Source organism: Aulostomus chinensis, chromosome 1, assembly GCF_037954235.1.
Source record: "Aulostomus chinensis isolate RoL2024-O1b breed Wild chromosome 1, RoL_Achi_v1.0, whole genome shotgun sequence".
NCBI lineage: Eukaryota > Metazoa > Chordata > Actinopteri > Syngnathiformes > Aulostomidae > Aulostomus > Aulostomus chinensis.
In genome coordinates, this window is record NC_141320.1 from 241,255 (window position 1) to 247,412 (window position 6,158).

Below are 6,158 nucleotides of genomic sequence, written 5' to 3' on the forward strand. Positions count from 1 at the left end.
AGCACACACAGCTGTCAGGGCTGCATGATGAGAGGGAACCAGTGTGGGAACCTCTGGCCTCTCTAAGACAGATTTGACTCCACTGACAGCTGAGGAGTTCACCACCATAGGAGAAGCACTTCTAGTAAACAGAGGTCATTCTAGTAGCCTGGTCCCTCTGTGGTTGAGCTATAATTGTAGGAAATATGGTCATTATTCAATGGTGACATCTCTCTGCTGAATAATGTAGAACTGAACGGATCCACTGGACCTTCTTTTTACAAACAGCAGCATGCAGCAGCTGTCCTGAGTGGAAAACTGCACATTTCTGTTGGTGAGAGTAAATCAAGTGATGGACTTTGTCTCTCAACAGAAGCTGAGTGGAAAAACCCTGCAGCTACGAGCGCTTCAGATTCTGAGAGTGATTCTTACGCCATTGGCTGGTTTAACCTGGCGTCTGACCGTGGAGGTGGCCGAGAGGAGCGTGACATGGCTGCACAGGTAAATCAACTAAAGAAGTGTTAGTCTTTGGAAGCAGGCCAGGCCGACAAATGCGAATGTCTCTGACTGACTAACTGATGAAGTTGGACCATTGGTCAGCCACAATGATGCATGACCACAAATAGTGGCCTAGGTCTTGATGAAGCTCACAAGACTGTCAGGATCATTTTGAGGTTATTAGCAATTCTTACTCCATCACTGTCGCATCATTTTGAGATCATTAGCAATTCTTCTGACATCACTGTCACATTATTTTGAGGTTTGTCGCAACTCTTACTACATTATTGTTGCATTATTTTAAGGTTCGTAGCAACTCTTACTACATGACTTTCAGCATCACTTTGAGGTTGTTCGAAACACTTACTACATTACTGTAAGCATCACTGACTTGATGAGCAACTACCACGACATTACTGTTAGCATCATTTTGGGTTCATTAGCAAATCTTCCGACATCACTGTCGCAATATTTTGAGGTTCGTAGCAACTTTTACTACATTACTGTCGCATTATTTTGAGGTTCGTAGCAACTCTTAGTAAATGACTGTCAGCATCACTTCGAGGTTATTCGAAACGTTCACTCCATTACTATTAGCATCATTTTGAGTTCATTACAAATTCTTCTGACATCACTGTCGCATCATTTTGAGGTCTTTAGCAATTCTTCTGACATCACTGTTGCATTATTTTGAGGTTCATAGCAACTCCTACTTCATGACTGTCAGCATCACTTTGAGGTTGTTCGAAACTCTTACTACATTACTGTAAGCATCACTGACTTAATTAGCAACTATCACTACATTACTGTCGCATCATTTTGAGATCATGAGCAATTCTTCTGACATCACTGTCGCAATATTTTGAGGTTTGTAGCAACTTTTACTACATTACCGTTGCATTATTTTGAGGTTCGTAGCAACTCTTACAACATGACTGTCAGCATCACTTTGAGTTTTTTAGCAACTATCACTACATAACTGTTAGCATCATTTTGAGTTGTTGAGCAATTCTCACGACATCACTGTAGCATTGAATTGAGTTCATTAGCAACTCTTACTAAATGACTGTCAGCATCACTTTGAGGTTGTTCGAAACTCTTACTACATTACTTTAAGCATCACTGAGTTTCTTAGCAACTATCGCTACATTACTGTTAGCATCATCTTAAGTTCATTAGCAATTCTTCAGACATCAATGTCGCAATATTTTGAGGTTCGTAGCAACTTTTACTACATGACTGTCGCATTATTTTGAGGTTTGTAGTAACACTTACGACATGACTGTCAGCATCACTTTGAGGTTATTCGAAAGTTTCACTCCATTACTGTTAGCATCATTTTGAGTTCATTAGCGATTCTTACTACATCACTGTCGCATCATTTTGAGATCATTAGCAATTCTTCCGACATCACTGTCGCAATATTTTGAGGTTTGTAGCAACTTTTACTAAATTACTGTTGCATTTTTTTGAGGTTCGTAGCAACTCTTACTACATGACTGTCAGCATCACTTTGAGTTTATTAGCAACTATCACTACATTACTGTTAGCATCATTTTGAGTTAATGAGTAATTCTCACGACATCACTGTAGCATTGAATTGAGTTCATTAGCAACTCTTACTACATGACTGTCACCATCACTTTGAGGTTGTTCGAAACACTTACTACATTACTGTAAGCCTCACTGAGTTGATTCGCAACTATCACTACATTACTGTTAGCATCATTTTAAGTTCATTAGCAATTCTTCCGACATCACTGTCGCATTATTTTGAGCTTCGTAGCAACTCTTACTACATTATTGTTGCATTATTTTAAGGTTCGTAGCAACTCTTACTACATTACTGTCAGCATCACTTTGAGTTTATTAGCAACTATCACTACATTACTGTTAACATCATTTTGCGTTGTTGAGCAATTCTCAAGACATCACTGTACCATTAAATTGAGTTCATTAGCAATTCTTACTAAATCACTGTCGCGTCATTTTGAGATATTTAGCAATTCTTCTGACATCACTGTCGCAGTATTTTGAGGTTCGAAGCAACTCTTACTACGTGACTGTCAGCATCACTTTGAGGTTGTTCGAAACACTTACTACATTACTGTACGCATCACTGACTTGATTAGCAACTATCACTACATTACTGTTAGCATCATTTTGAGTTCATTAGCAATTCTTCGGACATCACTGTCGCAATATTTTGAGGTTCGTAGCAACTTTTACTACATTAGTGTCGCATTATTTTGAGGTTCGTAGCAACTGTCACTACATGACTGTCAGCATCACTTTGAGGTAATTCGAAACACATACTACATTACTGTAAGCATCACTGAGTTGATTAGCAACTATCACTACATTACTGTCAGCATCATTTTGAGATCATTAGCAATTCTTCCGACATCACTGTCGCAATATTTTGAGGTTCGTAGCAACTTTTACTACATTACTGTCGCATTATTTTGAGGTTCGTAGCAACTCTTCGTACAAGACTGTCAGCATCACTTTGAGGTTATTCGAAACGTTCACTCCATTACTGTTAGCATCATTTTGAGTTCATGAGCAATTCTTTCTAAATCACTGTCGCATCATTTTGAGATCTTTAGCAATTTTTCCGACATCACTGTCGCATTATTTTGAGGTTCGTAGCAACTCTTACTACATGACTGTCACCATCACTTTGAGGTTATTCGCAACTATCACTACATTACTGTTAGCATCATTTTGAGTTAATGAGTAATTCTCACGACATCACTGTAGCATTGAATTGAGTTCATTAGCAACTCTTACTACATGACTGTCACCATCACTTTGAGGTTGTTCGAAACACTTACTACATTACTGTAAGCCTCACTGAGTTGATTAGCAACTATCACTACATTACTGTTAGCATCATTTTAAGTTTATTAGCAATTCTTCCGACATCACTGTCGCATTATTTTGAGGTTCGTAGCAGCTCTTACTACATTATTGTTGCATTATTTTAAGGTTCGTAGCAACTCTTACTACATTACTGTCAGCATCACTTTGAGTTTATTAGCAACTATCACTACATTACTGTTAACATCATTTTGCGTTGTTGAGCAATTCTCACGACATCACTGTACCATTAAATTGAGTTCATTAGCAATTCTTACTAAATCACTGTCGCATTATTTTGAGGTTCGAAGCAACTCTTACTACGTGACTGTCAGCATCATTTTGAGGTTGTTCGAAACACTTACTACATTACTGTACGCATCACTGACTTGATTAGTAACGATCACTCCATTACTGTTAGCATCATTTTGAGTTCATTAGCAATTCTTCCTACATCACTGTCGCATCATTTTGAGATCATTAGAAATTCTTCCGACATCACTGTCGCATTATTTTGAGGTTCGTAGCAACTGTTACTACATGACTGTCAGCATCACTTTGAGGTTATTTGAAACACTTTGAAACGGTGGGGGTTATGGACCCAAATGCAACACACTGAGCAACAGAAGTTGAATCGGTAATGGCCTTTATTCCGAGGATGCCAGGAACATAACCACAATAATGGGCAGGCAAAAACAGAGGCAGTCTTGCAGCGAATCAAGGCAGAAGTGGTTACCGGGGCTGAGGCAGGGGGGAGTAGTCGAAGCAGGCAGGGTCGAAGCCGGGAAGTCAGTCCAAGGAAAAACGCTGGAGAGTTGGGCATCGAGCATAACAATCTGGCAGAGAATGAAGGAAGAGGGAGACCTAAATAGCTATGGGACAGGTGCAGGTGATAGAGACTGATTGGCAGAGGAGGTTGGCTGAGGGAGTGAGAGGTGATGCATTCAGGGTGCCTTGGAGAAACTAGTGTTGCAAACTGCAAACCATGACAGAACCCCCCCCTCAAGGGACGGCTCCCGACGTCCCAAAACAGGGGAGGGAGGGAGGAGGGGGAACCAGGTGGGGGGCTAGTACTCAGGAGAAGCAGACCATTCCATGTCTGGGGTGGGGTGGGAGGGAGTCCAGGCAAGAGAGCCATCCTGATCATTCGGAACATCCGTCCCACCCATGTCATCCTGAGAGATCAGAGTCTCCAGAGTGTCCTGAGGTTCCTTTTCCTCTCCATCACGTGGCACTGGGGGAAAAAGGTGATGCTGTTGAGAGAGGACAGATCGACGAGAGTTAACCATGGTGGAAGTGAGAGAGGGCTGATCAGGGTTCTTCTGGTGAAAGTCAGCAATGAGTTGAGGGTCAACAATAAAAGAGGCAGGAACCCAAGACCTTTCTTCAGGGCCATAACCTTCCCAGTCAACCAAATACTGTATGCCTCGCCCTTGGCGGCGAGAACGAAGGAGGCGACGGACAGCATACACAGGGCCACTTTCAATGATGCGAGGAGGGGGAGGAGGAGGTGTTGGAGGAACCAAGGGACTTTCTGGAGCAGGCTTGATTTTGGAAACATGGAAGGTGGGATGAATGCGCATCGACCGAGGGAGCGTAAGTCTCACTGCTACGGGGTTTATTATCCTTTCGATGGGGAATGGACCAATGAACCTGGGTGCCAATTTATTGGATTCGACACGGAGAGGCAGGTCTTTTGTGGAAAGCCAAACCTTTTGTCCAACCCGGTAAGCAGGGGCTTGTGATCGATGACGGTTGGCAGAAGTGGAGTAGCGATCGGCAGAGCGTTGGAGGGAACTGCGGGCTTGTGTCCAGGTGCGTTGGCAGCGCTGAATGAAAGTGGTCACAGAAGGGCAAGAAGCCTCTTTTTCAAGGGCAGGGAACAGAGGAGGCTGATACCCATATGAACATTGAAGAGGGGAGAGACCGGTGGCTGAACTGACCAGGGTGTTGTGGGCAAATTCTACCCAAACCAATTGTCTAGACCAGGATGAGGGATTTGATGACACCAGACAGCGGAGAGTGGTTTCCATATCTTGGTTCATTCGTTCGGATTGGCCATTTGACTGGGGGTGGAAACCTGAGGACAGGCTAACAGAGGCCCCCAACAAACTACAGAACTCTCGCCAAAAAATGGATGTGAACTGGGGGCCTCGATCAGAAACTACATCGGCAGGGATTCCGTGAAGGCGAACAACATGCTGAAGGAGGAGTTCCGCAGTCTCTTTAGCAGTGGGGAGTTTGGGAAGGGGAATGAAATGTGCCATCTTACTGAACCTATCAACTATGGTGAGTACGGTGGTGTTACCTTCAGAGGGAGGAAGACCAGTTACAAAATCCAGGGATATATGTGACCAGGGCCGATGGGGTATGGGGAGTGGATGAAGGTGACCAGCAGGAGCTTGATGAGATGGTTTGTGTTGATTACAAATCGGACAGGCTTTGACAAACTCACGCAATCCTCATCCATAGTGGCCCACCAGAACCGTCGAGACAGGAACTCCTTGGTTCTGTGTGCCCCAGGGTGACAGGTGAGCTTGGATGCATGTGCCCACTGTAAGACCTCTGACCTTAATGTAGCGGGTACAAAAAGACGATCAGGGGGGCAAGCACTTGGTCCAGGTTGGTTGACTGAAGCGGCTTTGACTCTCTCTTCAATGTCCCAGGAAAGGGAGGCAACAAGACAGGAAGGGGGCAGAAGAGGGGCGGTCTCAACAGGGGAATTGTCTTTAGAAAATTGGCGGGACAGAGCATCGGGCTTGACATTTCTGGACCCCGGGCGGTAGGAGAGAGAAAAGTTGAAGCGTGTAAAAAAGAGT

At 43.5% G+C, this 6,158-nt stretch overlaps 1 pseudogene; it reads right to left on the reverse strand.

Moving 5' to 3' along the window:
* Window positions 1–4,302: 4,302 nt before the first annotated feature.
* LOC147269881 (uncharacterized) lies at window positions 4,303–5,384 on the reverse strand (annotated as a pseudogene).
* Window positions 5,385–6,158: the final 774 nt, after the last annotated feature.